This window comes from Dasypus novemcinctus, chromosome 21 (genome assembly GCF_030445035.2).
Source record: "Dasypus novemcinctus isolate mDasNov1 chromosome 21, mDasNov1.1.hap2, whole genome shotgun sequence".
Lineage (NCBI taxonomy): Eukaryota > Metazoa > Chordata > Mammalia > Cingulata > Dasypodidae > Dasypus > Dasypus novemcinctus.
This window is the reverse complement of record NC_080693.1, coordinates 16,422,127-16,441,521: the sequence shown is the minus strand read 5'-3', so window position 1 is coordinate 16,441,521 and position 19,395 is coordinate 16,422,127. Positions and strand designations below refer to the sequence as shown.

The window sequence follows — 19,395 nt, the reverse complement described above, 5'->3', positions numbered from 1 at the left end:
ACATATTCAAATTTTGTTTATTGCTCGTCAGGGATGTATGATAAAAAATGTTTGGAGATCACTGGCCTAATCTATATACTCTACATTTTATTTCATTTTTTCCTGGATATTTCCAAATAACTTTATTGAGGTGTAATTCATGTAGCATACAATTCTCTCACTTAAAATGTACAATTTAATGATTTTTAGTATATGTACTAAATGTCTACGTTTTATTTTACTAGGTTTTTTTCTTTTTTTTAGGTACCAGGCCCAGGGATTAAATGCAGGACCTCATATGTGGGGAAAGTGACGCTCAACCACTGAGCCACATCGGCTCCCCTGAGTTTATCATTTGTTCGCTTGTTATTTGTGTTTTTTTTTTTGTTTTTTGGAAGCACTGGGAACCAAACTCAGGATTTCCCATGTGGGAACAGGTGTTCAACTGCTTGAGCCACATCCACTCCCAACATATTTTTAATTCTTGAGTCTCCAACCTATCATGAATTTTTGATGACCAGATGTTATATTTAACGGGTTGGGTCCAACCAAGAAAAACAGAAACCATCAGGTATTTCAGAAGGAATTTAGTATAGGGAACTATTGGACCAACTGATGGGAAGAACTGGGAAGCTGAGAAGGGCACAATGAAGCAACCCCAAGATTGGCAGCAGCAGGAAGCTGCTATCACCTCTAGGGCTGGGGCAGCAGAGCCAAGGAGTGGAAGCAAGGGCGGAAACTGGAAGGTAGTAGAGTCAGGGAAAACCCTTGGCTGCTGACTGAGATGCCACCCAAGATGGAGAGAGGGGGAAATACCCTGGTTTTCCCCTCCTCCTCCCTTCCAGTCTATCATTATTGCCAGATCCTATGCAGGAGTCAACTGGCAAGGGAGCCTGCAAAGGGGGTTCCCACTGGTCCAGAGCAAAGGGCTAAGGTGTCTGGCAATGTCTTGCTCACAGCAGATGCTCAGTGGATATTTACTGACTGATGGGAGCTTTTGGTTGCTGCTCAGTCTTGATCCAAAACCTTCAAGGGACAAATAGACTTTACAGCAGCCTTGTCACTTGCCTTAGGAGGCCAGTTTCCCTTCCTTTGGGTCTGCAGTAGCTCTCTGGGTGCTCAGGTACCAGAGGGAGGGACATGGAGGCCACTGCAGGGTAAACAGGATTCAAGGCTCAGGGTAGGGAGGTATGGGGAGGGTTAACAGCCAGCTGGACCCTAGGAGCCCAAGGACAGAGTACTTGATAGAAGAACACTGGGTAGGGCGATGAAAGGCACCCCAGTTCTAGCTCCCCTGCTCATCAGGCGACCAAGGGGATGAGATTCTTTATCCCTAAAGCTGGGTAGCACCTGAAGGCCTCCCGAGAGCCCTGCTAGATGTGAAGTCTGAGACTAAAGGTTGTAAACAATCTGAGTGATTTAAAAATACTGACCCAGAGACAGAGTTTTTGGAAAGAGGAGAGGTCTTGGGTAGTCAATAGCAAACGAGGCTGCTGAGCGCCTTCTTTCTTTACTTCCCTAGCACTCAGTCAAGCTCCCGGTATTTCCTGACGACTTGTTTTATAGTTCGGTATTTGTCCACGATTGTGTACACTGAACTTAGAATAGTGCACATGGTAGGCACTCATTGAATACTGTTTTCCCCTTATCATTTTGTAATAGTTTCTTCACCCCCTCTGGTAGCCAAGTGAGGAGAGAGATTATTCATCATTACTAGGAATCATCAAAATTGACTTTGGATATGTGTCATTCATGCAGGAGCTGCTGATTGGTGGCCTTAAAGAAGGGCTGAGCACACACAGGAGTTCTCTCCAGCAACTCTTGTGCCATCTTGCTCTAAGCCTTTCTGGGAAAGAACTCTAACATGATCAGCATTCTCAAAGAAATGAAGATACTGATGTCAGCAAAAGAGCCTCCTGCTCTGATGTCCTCCTTTCACATTGAATGCCTGCTTCTGACCCCCGAAAATATGGGATTCTTCCCTGCTCTTCTTACTACTGGCCAACTCCATCACATCCTTTAAGGCCTGGCTTCAGTCCTCGCTCCTTCATGAAGACTTCCTTGCGTTTGGGACCCTTAAACTGAGCTCCTCTACCAATTATGGCCTGAACCCCACCCCGCTTATGCCTAATTAGATATAATATTCTACTATGTTCTGTTTTATGTCTCTCCCTACCTAAAATCAAACTATGAGCCTTGCCCTCCCCAGGCATACAAAACCAGAGCCTTGGGCAGGGCCGTGTGAGAGAGGAGTGTACATCATGCCTAATGGTGTAGATGATCCCACCACTGGTCCCTTCAAACACATCAAAGCTGTTCATCTCAGTCACAGTCCAAAGCGGTACTGAGTCTACCTAGGACACCTCCCTGGGCAGCCAGGACCAACAGAGGGGAGATGACGAACAACTCATCACATAGCCTGGACTGCGGTACTGACCACCCAATGAAAAAAGAGGCAGAATTGCCCAGCCCTTGAGGTTCCCAAGCCACTCCCAAAGCATGCAGCTCTGAAGAGTGACCAGGGGTTGCTGACCAGTTCTGAGTACCATCCCAAAGCCATCCCCAGAGGAAACTGTCATCAATAGGAATACAAGTTGACTGCATTCAGTCAGGGTCAAATTCAAGTCCACTGGAGTTCAGGTAGAGGACAATTGAAGAAGTACTTCCTCCCACAGCATGTCCTCCTGATGAGACACTGACTCGGATACCCTGGACACCAACAACTCAAGCTGTACAGATGCCAACAACTCACCTGAAAGGAGTTTCCTGACTTTACCCCACACCCCAGTTCTATCAGCATTGACGCTGGCCCTGGGCGGCCCCCAAGATTGCCCAGATAAAGCACAACCTTTCCTATGGAGACAACAGTGACCCTGCCTTAGTGGTGTCCTCACTGCCCCCATCTGACCTCTAGGCTCAAGAGCTCCTCCGGCTTTCCAGCAGAGCCAGCACAGCCAAGGGCTTGCTGCCAAGATGGTTGCTGGTTCTTGAAGCAACTTTAGGCCCAGATGGAGCGGCTGGAAGACTGGTGTTGCCAGATGGACAAGGAGACCAAAGAGAACAACCTCTCTAAAGAAGTCTTAGGGAAAGTCCTCAGTGCTGTGGGCAGTGCTCAGCTATTAATGTCCCCAAAATTCCAGCAGTTTTGAGGTCTCTGGGAGCAAAACTTGAAGCCTGACACCAACCCCAAAGTCCAACAGCCCAGGACCTGGCAGGGTTCTGGGACCTGCTACGGCTGTCCATTGAGGACATCAGCATGGCGTTTGATGAGCTCTATCACCTCAAAGCCAATAGCTGAGAGCTGGTGGAGACCACCAAGAAGAGAAAGGAAGAGAAGTAACTATGCTTTCCAGTCCCAAGGAAGGCAGCCGTATGTGAGGTGGTCACGAGCTGCAACAAGGCCTCAGGTGCCCGAGACAAGCAGTACCTGGAGGCCTGCGAGAGCTTCCTGGTGGCCAAGAGGCAGCTTTGTGTGGCAGAACTCAGCCATAGAGTATCAAGATTTATGTATCAGAGGCCTAGACCCAGTTCTGAGACAACGAAGGAAGATTGAAACTATCTCTTAAGTCATTAAAAACAGACAAAAACAAGAAAAAACAAACAAACAAAAATCAAATTATGAGAAGAGACTCGGGTCTCACTTACGTTTCACATTTGATTTTCAGTATAATTCAAACCAAAGAACAACACATTTAAATAAATAGTTAACAACAAGTAATTGAGCTTCTACCTAAGTGGAAGGCACTAGGTTTAACCAGCACTGACTGGTTAACAGAAATAGTCTTTATTTGGCTGAACCAAAGGCAGCTAGATCTGACTCTGGGGGTTGGTATGTACAAGTTAGAGCTCTGGAAGATGACATCTTTATAAAACAGACTAGTGGTGGAAGAGGATGTAGCTCAGTGGTTGAGTGCCTGCTTTCCATGTTTGAGGCCTTGGGTTCAATCTCCCATACCTCCTAAAACAAACAAAAAAACAGATTAGGGATAAAAATGTGAATTGGGCAGGGGGACAAGGCATCCCAAAGGTACCACCTCACCTTAAAGAAGGAAAAGAAACAACATTTAAAAATTAGAAAAAGTAGCTCCTTTCAGACCAACTAATTGCCTGCATTGTCTTTTGCCCAAAGTTCAGCCCTAGTCAACCCAAGACCTGGGTCTAAGTAAGAGATTTTGCATAGCTCCTTCTTTTCTCATCTATTAAAAAATCTGCTTTTGCTAAGCAGGTGAGCAAAAATGTTGTGACACAGCCTTTGGGACTCTTCCTTAAGAGTGGGGAAGCAGATGTGACTCAAGTGATTGAGCTCCCTCCCACCTACCACATAAGAGGTCCTGGGTTTGGTTCCCAGTGCCTCCTAAAGAAGATGAGCAAGACAACGAGCTGATGTGCCAGGCAGGCACGGTGAGCTGACGAAACAAGATGATGCAACATGAGACATGAGGGGAAAACATAATGAGAGACACAACAAAGCAGAGAGTGGCAGTGGCTCAAGCAATTAGGTAGGTACCTCCCTCCTACATTGAAGAGGTCCCGGATTTGGTTCCTGATGCCTCAAAATAATGAGGGGATGGCAAAAAATAAATAAATAAAATAATTAAAAAAAAAAAGTTGGAGAAGGACCTTTCCCCTTATTTCTTCATATGTATTCTCTTTTAAAAAAATCTTTATTTTCAAAGTTTTTATTGTGGTAATATATATAACATGGCATTTTCCATTTTAACCCCCTTCAAGGGTCCAATTCAGTCATGTTAACTCCACTCACAGTGTTGTGCTACCATTACCACCATCCGTTACCAAACCTGAATGCACTCTTTTTTGCATCTCTCATTATTCCTTGTCTGCATCTCTTATTATTTCTTTGGGATGAAATCCTAGAAATGTCATTTCTGGGTCAAAGGCAAAGTGAAGAGAACAAGTGTAGCTCTATCTTAGACCCCTCTTATGAAGAGCAGATGGAAAGTATGTTAACTTACAGGGTGGGCATCACCAACAGAGTGTTTTTGTTTTGTTTTTTACAATGGGGATTTATTAGCTTACATGCTTACAGTTTTCAATCTGTGAAAATGTCCAAATCAAGGCATCATCAGGATAACATTTTCTCCCCGAAGACTGGCTGCTGGCAATCCTGGGCTCCTGTCACATGGCAGTGTTTGCTGGTCTCTCCCTTCTCTTCTGTGTTTCATTACTTGCAGCTTTTTGCTTCCGTGGCTTTCTCTTCTCTTGGTCTGAATTTCATTCCCTTTTAAAGGACTCCAGCAAGAGGATTAACATTCAGCCCGAACGAGGTGGATCACATCTTGACTTGAGATCCAACTCACCAAAAAGACCTACTTACAATGTGTCCACCCCCACAGGAATGGATTAACTTCAAGAACCTTCTTTCCTGGGTGCATACAGCTTCAGTCCACTACAACATCTCTTTTTCTTCCCCTTCATCTCCAAGTTCTGGTCACTTCTTCTCTCCCTTTACCCCTTCAGGATAGTAACAAAACCTTGTTGTTACTAGTCACTGGGTAATGCAATATTCCTTTGAATCCTGCTATATGTAATAGAGTGTTTCTAAAAGGGAGTGAGAGGGAAGTGGATGTGCCTCAAACATTTGGGCACCTGCCTAACACATGGGAGGTCCCAGGTATGGGTTCTGGTGCCTCCTAAAGAAGATAAGCAGATGCCACGCCCGCTGCAATGAGCTAGATGCTGCAGACACGTAAATAAGCAGATGCCACAAGCCAACAGACACCTCAGCCCACGGGGAATGGATGTGACTCAGGCCACTGGGCACTCGCCTCCCATGGGGGAGGCCCTGGGTTTGGGTCCTGCGTTCAGGTCCCAGTGCCTCCTGGAGAAGGTGAGCAAACAATGAGCAGACAGATGAGAGAACCATCTGGGGGAGGTGCAGGATACAAAAAAAAAGGAGAGAGAGAAAGCTTTCAGCTTTCAGCTCAGAGGAGGCCATGGTGCAACTTTCTCCGCTTGTCCTGCATCCAAGTTCATCTGACACCAGCTGCCTCTGCCATGCCACCTATGATGGGCAGGCTCATGTGTCAACTTGGCCAGGTGATGGTGCTAATTGTAATACAAGGACATTTCACGGGCTTTAATCATCAGTAAGTTGGTTGCATAGATGGCTGGTTACATATACCATCAACGTGCCCTCAGCAGTAAGTGAAGTCTCATCCAATCAGTCCAAGGCCTTAAAAAGGGAAGTGATTTCAGCATTCAGAGAGAGAATTTCCATCTCTACCTGTGACAGCCACTGTCTCCTGGGAACTTATCAAGGACCTCCATTAGAGCACCTGGCTGGCAGTCTGCCCTGCAGAATTTGGACTTGTGCATCCCCACGGTTGCATGAGAAAATTTTATAAAATCTCACACTATTTACAGGGATCTCCCACCAGTTCTTTTTCCCTAGAGAACCCTGACTAATACACCATTCAAGTTCCACCCCACTGATATCAAAGTCATGTATCTGTGGTACACTCGCGGGGAAGTAAGTGCTACCTCTGCCCTGGCCCCCAAGAGCGGCCCCCTGGGTCTGTCTCCAAAAAAGGTGGATGAGGACACTGCTAAGGGAATTGGTGACTGGAAGGGTCTAAGGATTTCAGTGAAACTGACCCTTCAGAACAGAGAGGCCCAGATGGAGGGGGTGTCTTCAGCCTCCGCCCTGATCATCAAAGCCCTCCGGGAATAATCCAGAGAGAAGGAAGGCAACAGAACACAGCATAGTGGAAATATCACTTTTGTTGAGGCTGTCAACATTGCCAGGCAGATGTGGCACTAATCCTTAGCCAGAGAACTGTCTGGAACTTTGAAATAGATTCTGGAACTGCCCAGTCTGTGGGCTGCCATGTCGATGGCTGCCACCCTCATGACATCAGAGATGACATCAGCAGGGGAGCAGTGGAACGCCAGCAAGGTAACCACCACAGAGAAAACATTTCAATAAAGGATCATCTGACGACCCCATCCCCCCACAAAAAAACAAAGGAGTGTATACACACACAAAAGAGATTTGTGCATTTTATAAGTCAGAAAGAAAGACCAAGTACAGCTCCTACCAAGACTTCCATTCTTCCTGAAAATCTCAGGTGCTTTGACACTGATTGTCATCTCCTTATCAGTCCCTTGAAAAGTCCAGGTCAGGAAGCAAATGTGGCTCAAGCAACTGCACTCCCACTTACCACATGGGAGGTCCTGCATTTCGTTCCTGGTGCCTCCTAAAGAAGATGAGCAAGACAGCAAGCTGACACAATGGGCTGGCACGGCGAACTGATGCAACAAGAGGCACAAGGAGAAAAATGTAAGGAGAGCCCAATAAAGCAGGGAGCAGAGGTGGCTCAAGCAATTAGGCGCCTTCCTCCCACATTGGAGGTCCTGGGTTCAGTTCCTAGTGCTTCCTAAAAAGGGAAGATGAATAGACACAGCAAGTACAAACAATGGAGGGAGGGAAGGGGAAGTGGTAGAGAGAAAAAAATAAATTAATCTTTAAAAAAAAGAAGGGAAGCAGATTTGGCCCAATGGCTAAGGTGTCCGCTTACCACATGAGAGGTCCAAGGTTCAAACCCAGGGCCTCCTGACCTGTGTGATAAGATGGCCCATGCGCAGCGCTGATGTGCGCAAGGAGTGCCGTGCCACACAGGGGTGTCCCCCGCGTAGGGGAGCCCCACGCGCAAGAAGTGCACCCTGTAAGGAGAGCCACCCAGTGCGAAAAAAAGTGCAGCCTGCCCAGGAATGGCACCACACACATGGAGAGCTGACGCAGCAACAACAACAACAAAAAAGAGATACAGATTCCGGGTGCCGCTGACAAGAATACAAGTGGACACAGAAGAACACACAGCGAATGGACACAGAGAGCAGACAACTGGGGGGGGGGGCGGGGAAGGGGAGATAAATAAATAAAAAATAATAAATCTTTTTTTTTTTTTTAAAAAGAAAAGTCCAGGCACTTCTTCTTTGCAGATGGAGAGACCTGATAAGAAGAGAATTATTGTGCTACACACGAAGTTATATAGGTACCAGGACAGGGGTTCTTAACCAGGGATCCATGGAAAGATTTCAGGGGGTCAATGAGCTTGAATTGAAAATTCAAAAAAACATTATTCTTGTGGGGATGTGTTAGTGTGAGTCCGATGTGTTTATTAAATAATACACAGTATAGTGTGGACTTAGTAAGGGGTCCATGGTTTGCACCTGACAGACAAAGGGCTCCATGGAACAAAAAAGGTTAAGGGAAACGGACTTTGGCCCAGTGGTTAGGGCGTCCGTCTACCACATGGGAGGCCCGCGGTTCAAGCCCCCGGCCTCCTTGACCCGTGTGGAGCTGGCCCATGCGCAGTGCTGATGCGTGCAAGGAGTGCTGCCCCACGCAGGAGTGTCCCCCGCCACGCAGGGGTGTCCCCCGCATAGTGGAGCCCCATGCGCAAGGAGTGCACCCATAAGGAGAGCCACCCAGCGCGAAGGAGGGAGCAGCCTGCCGAGGAATGGCGCCGCCCACACTTCCAGTGCCGCTGACAACAGAAGCGGACAAAGAAACAAGACGCAGCAAAAAGACACAGAAAACAGACAACCGGGGGAGGGGAGGGGAATTAAATAAATAAAAAATAAATCTTTAAAAAAAAAAAAAGGTTAAGAACCCTGCACTAGGGGGAATGACTGGGAATAAGAGAATCTATCTGTGCAGAACACAGATATAGGAAGGACTCCAGTTTCATCTTGTAAACAATCCTCCCCTTGGGTAACCACATGTACATAACTCAAACCAGTGTGAAAATGGAAGAACTGAAGTTTTCAAAGAGGAGTCAAAGTTTACATTCAAAGAATACTGTGTGTTTTGGTATAGAATATTTTTATTAAATAAGAACATGTACAATTACATAAAGTGATAATCATATGCCCTTTCCTTTTTCTAATTACATATCTGTATAAGGCAATATTTTATTCAGATCTTCTAATAAAAAAACGTATTGCAATAGGAAAAAGCCCCCAAAAAACAAACAAGAAAGAAAACTGGAAGTCCCCTTCCCCATCTAGAGCAAATATGAGCCATGTGGGGAATTTGTTTCAGCAATAGATAAGTATTCTAAAGTAATCCCCTTGCTGCTTGTGACTTCCCCCAAATCCAGATCTTTGCAGGCCCACGGGGAATGGTAATAAAGATAATGAGCTTAGAGTTCCTAGAAATTTCCTTTACTATCAGCCAGGTCCTTCACAGCTTTTATGGCCATTTTAATGACAGAGCATGGAAATCTCTCAGCTGCTAACAACTCTGGGTAAGTTTGCTAAGACCTAAAACTATAACTCTTTCTGTCTAAAACCCATGGGGGTGGTAGACTGAAACCAAGTTTTTGGCCAAGTTTTAGTCAAGTAAAGCAGAGACAACAACTCCTGAAGGATTAAGTGGGACAAGGGAGCGGTAGATTCCAGGGTTTCGACAAGGATAACACATTAGGCAGTGTTGAGTCACCATTATTTGATGCTTCTGTTACGATAGGCCCACAAAAATTAAGATGAAAGGACTAGCAGATTCCCGTGCCCCACCTCAAACCCCCCTGTGCATATGCTCGTTAAATAGAACTGGCATCCGAATCACCTGCATTTGACCCTTACTCCTCTCCTCTCCCAGGCTTTATAATACAATGTGTATTGGTTGATTGCACATGTGGTATCAAGCCACTATAATCACGTTCTCTTCTTGAAGTGTATGCCTGTGGGGGGCAATTGTGAAAGAACTGTCCATTTTAGGGAGTGTGGCTGTTAGAAGCAGATAGCACGAGTATTAGGGCCACTGGTAACAGGTCCTTTTAGAGTTTATTATAGTGTGGCTGGGAGGAGTTTCATTAGAAAAGGAGCTTTCGGGAAAGTGATAACAATGGAAACTGAGGCACAGAGGAGCTACACAATACAGTGTTTTCAATAAACAGGAGTTCCCTTCCCCTCTCCTTCCTTTTCAGCGAGTGGGGTTACTCCCCTGAACTGAACTGTTAAGCTCAGAGCTCCCGCCCTGCCTCCCCTCTCCACCCCCCAGCTGAACATTCTAGCAATAGGAAATCAGAGCTCCCGCCTCCACTCCCTCCCTGAGCATCCCAGTCCATCTGAAAGTAACAACCCAGGTCAGAGGGCCGGTAACACCTAGGACAGACGCAGGTGGAACTACAAAGCCGGTATGACTTGTCACATCCTGACCCTGAAACTACAAGGCTAGCACAAATCATCACAACCCAGCCCTTTGTGGTCTAGCCCCAGAACGAGTTATAAAAATCCCCTTCTCCCCCTCCCTCGGGGTTGCAGTCTGTCAAGACTCAGCCCACCTGCTAAGCTCACGCTCATTAAAAACTTGACTTGGACTGGCCTAGGCTCCTGGTCTGATTTCTGAGACACCTCCCTTCCTCGGCTTCCCCTCAAACCCGACATGAACTCTGCCGAAGAATATGAAAGCTGGGAGAGGGTGGGTGATGCGGGAATCCCCTATATTTTCGTTGTAACATTAATATACTCTAAAGCTCCTTTAAAAATAAAGGGAAAAAAAAAGAATATGAAAGCTATTGAACCTGTGAATAAGTTCAGATTTTGATGCACTCTACAGAATTCCGGTCTGTAGTGTTCATCTGATACAAGCCTCTCAGTTTGCAAGGGATAAAATGAAACCTCTGAAATATCTGTGCAGGGTCAGAACTGCACCCAGCCCTTTTCATTCTGAAAGCAGGGGCCCTTCCACTTCATCACTCTCTATCTCAAATCGTTAGGGTGATGTTTCCTGCGAATGAAAGGCAGAACTTCCAAGGCCGTTGTTTTGTGAATCCTTGCGAGAGACTCTGCTTGGCCCTGTCCCTTGTCCAAGCTTTGCAAGAGAGACTTGCCCAAACTTTCTGTGGACTTCCTTAATGCTAAACCATGTCCCTGGGTTGAACCTTGACCCCAAACTGAGCTCTTACCTAAGATGAGGCAATACTATTTAAACCACGAGACAGTCTCAGGAAAACGCACAACTGCCTGGTTCCTTATAGCAAGTCCACGGCCAGACCCCCTGACCTTTTTCAGACCCTCTGAGCAATTTTCCAGTTCTCCTTTTCCCTTCCCTCCTGTGCCCTTAAAAAAAAAATCTAGCTACCTCCATGATAATGGGAGTTAAAACTGGCTGCTCTGGCTTCTCTTTCTCCAGTCATAGCAGGTTTTTATTTTCCTACCTGGTTGCATCACCATCTTTTTGGCACATTGCTTTGCTGGCGCGTGGGGTCTGTGCCTCTCCACACCAGTCTGGGATGCCTATTTTCTTTTCTTTTTTTTTAACCCAGGTAAATGGGAGCTCAATTGCTTGAGCCACAGCTGCTTCCCAATAGCAGTTTGAATAAAGTCTGTCCTGCCACTTTAACTCCTGGCCATTGCTTTTATTTGACAGTAGACAAAGGAAGCCTGAGGATGATGGGAAACATAAAAAGGCCTAACAAAGATTGAAATAAGCAATGGACAATGGAAGAAATGCAAACTGCCTGCATATATTCTTCCTTAGAAGATAATGAAGAAATGCAAAATTAAAGCCAGATACCTACGTGGAAAAGAGCAAAGGGAAAGGGCAGCTTACATACAGCCAAAGTGAGCTTAAATTGCTACATCTCAGTAAGAAGGCAATTTGGCAATATGTGATTACTCATGCCTTTAACCCAGTACTTCTTCATATTTACCCCAAAGAAGTAACTAGAGGAGCCAAAGTTAGGTCAGGCATCAATATCACTTTCACTGCAATTATAGCGGAATCACTTTCACTGCAATTATAGCGGAAAGAGGGGAGAGAGGTAGACTTGGAAAGAAAAGAAAGAGGTAGATTTGACCTTTTCCCGGGTCAGGTGCTCTGCCACCAGAAAGCAATTGCTCTAACTTTCTGAACTGTGGCTTGTGAAAAAATGCTAAAGATGATTCCGAGGTGGTTTGTTTTTTTTTTTGATCAGGTTCAAAGTAAAAGCAAAGAAAGCCCAGATACACCCAAGGTAAGGGATATTAATGCCTGACAGGAAAAAAAAACAACAAAAAACCACAGAAAACAAGAGTTACTAAACTTTAATTTTGCCTCTCGTTTCTCAGTCAAAAAGGAGACCCAGATGAGAGAGAAATAGAAACATATGAAAAGGAATTAAATTTTGAAAACAAAATAAGTCTGTAAGAGAACGTCGAAATAAGGGGCTCTGAATGTATTCAGGCCTCCAGATGGCCTCGCCTGGGTTCCCCAAAAAGTGGCCCCCAGGAAGAAGATGTAAGTGTTCATCCTTCATGGGGAGTGGGATTGCTGGTTGATTTAGTGCCAGGAGGGAAACGGTGGGCCACCAACACAAGGATGCTTCATCTGCTTGGTCCCATGGGACTGCCTGAGCAGTCTGAATAAACACTCACCTCTGAACTGTTCATCTGTCCAGAAGAAAAAGGGAAGTATTTTTCTTTTGGCTCCTGTTCCCCAATGGTCAAAGATTGACTGCATAGGGTGTTAACTCTCCACTACCTCAGGGCGGCACAGGCTTGGCGTCGGAGACTCTGAGTAACAGCAGAGAGACCTGGAGGAGCAGCTGTCAGCGTGGAGTAGCTGAGGTCGGTAAGAGCGTGTACAGGCCTGCTGGCTGGCGGGGCCGGGATTGGAGAGAATGAAGGAACTGCTGAAGATGCTGACAGGACTAAGCACACACGCGCTGGGCTAAGCTTTGGGGTTACAAACACGAACACAAATCATGGTCCCTTTTCCTCAAGAGGCTGAGGCCTGGCAGGTGAGATTTTGGCTGCTGCAGGGAAAGGAGAGAGGGGCCGGGGGTGGGGAGGAGTAGGACCTCCCAGCCAGCCCGGGGCACTAGCATTACCCAGTGGTCGTTGAAGCGCACGAAGCACCTCGGGGAGGCGATGGGCCCAAGTTTGGCTCTGAGGACCTCTGAGGAGCATGGCATTGGTCTTTTGGAAGCTACTAGACACCGCAGAGGAAATTGACTCTTGCCAGTCTTTTGGTACAATAGCCTGACAACCCTTTCCCCAGGCCGTATTTAGCAAACACGGGGTTAATACTGCTGGAAAAGGTCCCAAATCCTTAGCCCCGCCCTAGACCCTAGTGTTCAGTAAACAGGCTCGGCCAGCTCAGCCCGAGAGAGTTCAGAAAAATAAGGTTTGTTTTCAGGCTGGCTGCATATCCTCCAACTCTGACCTTTCCTACTGTGAGAGGTTTGCAATAATTAACAAGCTGTAGCTCAGTTTCCCCTGATATGCATTGGGAAAAGGCAAACCCCCTCCCCTGTGTCTGAGGGCATGGCAGGCACTTTCCCACAGGTTAAACAAAGAAACCTCATAGAGACAGGAGTAGAGGGAGAGAGAGATCTTCACCATCTATGTATCAGAGGGAGATGGAGATCTTTACTACCACTACCTGCATATCAGAGGGAAACAGAGATGGAAATCTTCACTATTTACATATCCTTTAATTCCTACAGATGAAAAGAAACACATGCTCCTGCAGCATTCCAAGAAGCCACAAACTCCCTCAACCCCTCCCACTACCTCACTCGGACCCTCAACCCCCCTCCCACTAACTGTCATTTCCCCGCCTAGGAAAGTTCTGTGTAAATTCAAATCCCTCCCTTCCAGGAGTGGGCTGAAGTCTCTCCTCAGACCCCCATCATGCTGGTGGGGGGACTGAAGTCTGTTCTTCAGACCCCCTCCATTGGGAGAGCTTCTTAATAAATAAACTCTTTGCTTATGGTCAATCAGTCTCCGTGTCCCAGTAAGAGCTGTATTTTCTCCAACACCTACACATTCTAATGACTCACCCTGGCCAGCACTCTTAAACCCTGTCTGGAGAATCCTGGAAATGCTTCGTGAAAATATTTGGGGAGTTGGGGTGGGGTGTGGTGAGAGGGCTGTCAGGGCCTTCAGTCACCAGGCTCTGGGCAAGGGGAACCCCCCTCCTGCCCACCTCAGGGGCGTCAGGTCGCCCCTCCCTCAGCCCCAGCCCTGGAAGCCGAGGCAGAATCCACAGTCACTGTGGCTGGCACCCAGCCAGGGGTGGTTAAGAGCTTGTCTCTTCTGAAAACCGAGTCCCACTTCTGCACACTGCACTCTGAACTCCAATACAGTCAGGGGAGGCTCGCACGCCCTTATTTGGCCTTGTGGCTTGCACCAAAGGAGCTGGAAGGTTCCGCTGGCCCTCCTCGCCAGATCCCCACCCCCAGCACATTTCACAACTCAGAGGACTTCCTTTGTCATCCAAAGCAGGGCAAAGGTCAGTTGAGTTCAGTGCTAAGGCCCTTGGAGAGCAGAAAGCTGAAAGCTGAAAGCCGAAAGAAAGCCGAAAGGGTGGCAGATTACCTGGGGCCTGTGCGGTCCCAGGGGGTCTCTGTGGGCTAACACTGCACCCAGTGGGCCGCTCTGGGAGGCCACGCAACTGCCTTCCAGCCTTGAGGCCAAGCTAGAGGGTGGCTGCTGGGTTGCAGGAGAAACCAGTTGTTAGACTGCAAAGAAGTTAGATAAGCTGAGGAGTAGTTTGAGACAGGACATACTAAAGCAGGGAAGGCTCATCGTGAATCACCATTGACTAGTCTAAAGTCAAGCACAGAGAAGAAATGAAAAGGGGGGAGTGGAAAGAGAAAGGAAAAGATTTGAGAAAAGGAATCAGGTGGAAAAAAGAGGTATATAAAAATCAGTCAATTGTTATTAAGTATTTGCTCTGATGGGGCCCTCATTCTCAAGCAGCTGAGGAGCCCAGACATAAGACCAAATGTCCCACTAAGGTTTTAAGCTCCCAATTCTAACCGTAAGATTTTTCCTTTCTCGAAGGAAATAAAGTCACAACTTCTAGGAATTATATTGAAATTGGTTACCCTACAACCTGGGCCCACCTTTCTCAGAAAGATGCACTTCATATTATCTTACAATTGCAAAGTTTTTGTGAGAAATGCTTTTCCTCAAATTGCCCATTTACTGTTTAGCTATGGGAGAACAGAAAAGAACCTGTTAACTGAACTCAGAGGTCAGAGGTCAGAGTTCTGATTGCCCTTCACCAGCCCAAAAAGGTGGTTTAAGAAGTGGAAGCCTGTATCCTCTCTGCTCCCTCCTTCCACAAAGACAGTGCTGGTGGGAATGGGGTTGCAAGGATTCTTGGTCCTATGAAAACAGAGAAGAAATCTCCTAAGCAGAAGGTGAAGTCGGTGTGGGCAATGTTTGAACACTGTGCAGTATTTTTTTTGAATGTAGAAGAAAGAGCCATTGGCATAACTTTTTGACTGGTCTCTAAATCCAGTGTCTGAGATTTCTGCCTCATTTTATTTTTGTATTTTTTAGAAGGTACAGGGGATTGAATCCTGGACCTCGTACATGTGAAGCGTGTGCTCAACCACTGAGCTACACCTGCTCCTCGTGGTTTGTTTTTAAAGAACCACCATTAGTGTAACCTCAGAGAAAGGGTTCATCCCTGATTTTGATAAGTACCTGAAACACCTTCAAAAGCCAAGAAACAAGACAAGACAGAAAGCCAGAGAGCAGAGCCCTGGATCCCTCTGTGCTATGCAGAGCTTTGCTCACAATGAACACTAGACACTCTGGGTGCCAAGCACCCACTGGAATCCTTGAGAGGGCACGGAAACTGTGGACAGGGGAGCTCGGGGAAGGCTTTCAGGTGGAAATGGTATTTTGTTATTTAGATTTCACTGAGCTGCAAGGCACTGTGAGAGATGACATGTGGGTGACAAAATCCATTGAGACAAGCAGTTCAAATAGTGAAACCCAGGGCAAAATACTATGTGGTGGCTTGGGGCTATGTACCCCAGAAAAACATGTTCTTAAACTTCATTCATTCGGGGGTGTTAACCCATTTTAAGTAGGACTTTTTGATGAGGTTACTTCATTTAAGGTGTGACCCACCTCAGTCAGGACCCGTCTTAATCCTATTACTGGAAGCCTTTATAAGCAGAATGAAATTCAGATGGAAAGAAAAAGTCACAGAGGGAGGGCCAGAAGCTGACAGTCAACAGAACCTGGAAGAGAAGGGAGAGGCCAGGAGAGGCCACCATGTGCACTGCCAGGTGGCAGAGGAGCCCAGGACCAAGGATCACCAGCAGCAGCCCCAGAACGCCAGTCTTTGGGAAGAAAGCATGGCCCTGATGATGCCTTGATTTGGACCTCTCCTATCCTCAAAGCCGAGAGCCAATAAATTCCCTTTGTTTAAGCCAACCCATTGATTGCATGGTATTTGCTTTAGCAACGAGGAAATGGAAATACTCCCATTTGAGAAAGACCCCATCCCTTATAGAGCCAAGTGCTGTCACTTTATTTAGTGGGGAGTTGCTATAACAATCAGAAGTACCAGAATGGGCACTGAAATTGGTGGTCCTCAGTGATAAAGTGCTCATCCACACAGAGCTCTTTGGTTTTGTTTTAAGATCATCAAGATTAAAACAACATGTTGAAACATTTCTCATCATGAAGTCGTGGCCATGGGAAAACTATCTGGGACATAATTGTCAAGAGTACTCAAAAAATTCTTGAAGGTAAGCAGATGTAACTCAGTACTTGAGTGCCTGTTCCCATGTATGAGGTCCCAGGTTTGATCCCTGGTACCTCCTGAACAAACAAACAAACAAACACCTCTTGAGTAACCACAGGGAAGGCTGACAAGTTTGAAGACAATAAGGACAGTGCTATAAAATGGAAGAGAGAGATGAAAGGAGGGGGCAGTCAGTATCGGTACTGCCAAGAAGTTGAGGAAGATGGGTACTAGGACTTGACCAATGGATTTTAACTCTTAAAAAGACAGTAGTGACCTCTGAAAGCAATGCTAGTGAAGCAGGGTGGGCAGAAGCTAAACTACAAGGACAGAGGTCAGTGGGTGGTGAGAAAGCAGCATCTATAGTGCCTTGCAAGAAGCTTGAGAATGATAAGAAAGTGAGAGATTAAATAAAAACGTTAAAAAATAGATTTTTTTTACAATTTTGAGTTGGTAGAGACTAAAGCTACCCAAAGGGATAGAATTACCAAGAGACAGGACAAAAGGAGATAACGGTAAAAGAACAGGGCAGTTTGGGGCTGTTGAAGAGGGACAGATCAAGTGGAGATCAAGCCAAGGTTTTAACTGGGCTAACTCTTTCCAATGAATGGATTAAGCAATGGGGTAGGAGACAAAGAACTGGTCAGCGAACCGTAAACAGTCCTGTGTGATTAGATTGCAAAGTGTGAAGGAGAGCAGAGCCAGGCCACGGTGGCCTTGAATGCTCTGTGAACTTGACTGGATTATTGCTAGACACAATGGGGACAAAACCAATGGGGATTAAAGGTTTCTGAGGAAAAAGACAATAGAAAAAAAAAAAAAAAGTTCCTGAGGAGTATCTGCAACAGTCCAGAGAGCAGATGGCAACGGTCTGAATTAGAATGGTGGGACTAAAAAAAATGGAGATACCGATGAGCAATAATGTCGACTTAGCCTCATTGTGACTAGAGGGCCCACTAGAAGGAGGCAAGGAAGTGGTCTGGGATGACCGGAAGCATCCCTCCCTCCAAGGGACTAGTCTGGGAGGAGGATGGTGCTAGTCAGACGGGGAGAACTGAGGCCTCGGTGCTAAGTGAGACTGCCTGGAGCAGGGAACAAAGCCAGAAGAGGGTTGAAGGCAGCTCTGAAGATCTACAAAGAAAGGGCTAGCAAGAAGAGCCAAGAAAGGAGACAGAGAAGGAGCAGCTGGAGATGGCCCGTCCAACTTGTCTGGAGAGTACATAAACATTTATCAGACACCATCTACGTGCCAAGGCGCGGCTAGGTGCTGGTAAGTGAACACATGACAATTTATAAAAGCGGCTTTCTTGAGCCATATCCTGGCGGACTTCCAAGCTGATGAGGCACAGATACAGGATGTGATCTCCTCCCTCTGAAGAATTCTAAACACTGTGAGGAAGGGAGTACAGAGGCAGCAGTGAGTTGAATGACTGGCCAAGAGCAGTGAGTGGGTAGCAGCTGAGCTGCTGAGGATGTCAATAGGAAGCGTCAAGAATACCTCAGGGGAAACGGACTTTGGCCCAGTGGTTAGGGCGTCCGTCTACCATATGGGAGGTCCGCGGTTCAAGCCCCGGGCCTCCTTGACCCGTGTGGAGCTGGCCATGCGCAGTGCTGATGCGCGCAAGGAGTGCCGTGCCACGCAAGGGTGTCCCCCGCGTGGGGGAGCCCCACCTGCAAGGAGTGCGCCCGTGAGGAAAGCCGCCCAGCGTGAAATGAAAGAGCAGCCTGCCCAGGAATGGCGCCGCCCACACTTCCCGTGCCGCTGACGACAACAGAAGCGGACAAAGAAACAAGACGCAGCAAATAGACACCAAGAACAGACAACCAGGGGAGGGGGGGAAATTAAATAAATAAATGAATCTTTAAAAAAAAAAAAAAAAAAAAAGAATACCTCAGAAGCTGTGATGGGTTTGCAGGGCAGACCTGAGGCAACCTGACAGACCAGTTGGTGAGGCAAGGCTTCAAGCTCGCTCCATGGACTCTGATGGAACTGAAGCAGATTCTTATGCTAATTCAACAGTATTATTCATCATAACCATTACGTCCTTCATAGTTCAAAAGAGCTTTTGCATAATGAGTGATTTAAACTTAAAATTTTCTTTTTTCTTTTAAACAAAATGCTCATACTGGTCAACGACTTAGTCTAGACTAACCTCCCTCACAATGGCGGTGAGTCTTGAATGAGGGACTGTGCTCCTCACTAGCATCCTTTGAAGTCGGCATTATTCCTAATTCCCTGTTTAGCCGGACTCATAAAGGGGCCTGAGTCCCATGACCAGTTTGGACAGCTTGCCCAGCTGCCTGCTAAGTGCTAACATCAGGACATCTGCATGGACTGCATTTTACATCGACTCTTTGGCCAACCTAAATGCACAGCACTCTAGACTCCTAAGGTGGTTCTTAGAGAGAAGAAAACCTCCCTCCCAAAGGGTGGATTCATTCACCAGAGAAGGAAAGAGCTAGGGATGTTATCAACTACCGAAATGGTCCTGTTAGTTGTAGAAAGAGTCGAACTAGGGCTCTTGATGAAACCAACCCTGATTTAGTATATTGTGGGGAAAATGGCTTCCTTTCCAAGGTGCCTAGGTGTTGATACTAGGCTACACAGAAATGGATATTTTCCATAATAGTATCAACTACTTGGGGAAATAAAAACCCAGACTAGCTATGTTCTCTAATTCAGCATTTCATTGTGCCATGTCTTTCCTAAAACATGGGCTTTTCTAAAGTTATAAAGAGCAAATATATGGATTCTCTCGACCCCTGACTCTTCATGTACTCTCTGTCTGAGACCCTGGTTATTGGGGTTAACAAGGAATCTAAGCCAAGGGACTCTCAGCTGCTCCCCTCAAGATTGATTCTAATTGGTGTTGTTACTTCAAAGTATAAAAAGCACACTTGGAGTGCTGGCC

At 46.5% G+C, this 19,395-nt stretch overlaps 1 protein-coding gene and 2 pseudogenes across 7 annotated transcripts in view; 2 read left to right on the top strand and 1 right to left on the bottom strand.

Annotated features, from left to right (window-relative positions):
* The window catches only part of PIGL (phosphatidylinositol glycan anchor biosynthesis class L), a 116,392-nt gene that overhangs the window by 53,571 nt on the left and 43,426 nt on the right, over window positions 1-19,395 (bottom strand). The window lies entirely within an intron of this gene.
* Window positions 2,656-3,532, top strand: LOC139437194 (disks large-associated protein 4 pseudogene; annotated as a pseudogene).
* LOC139437193 (large ribosomal subunit protein uL11-like) lies at window positions 4,363-18,749 on the top strand (annotated as a pseudogene).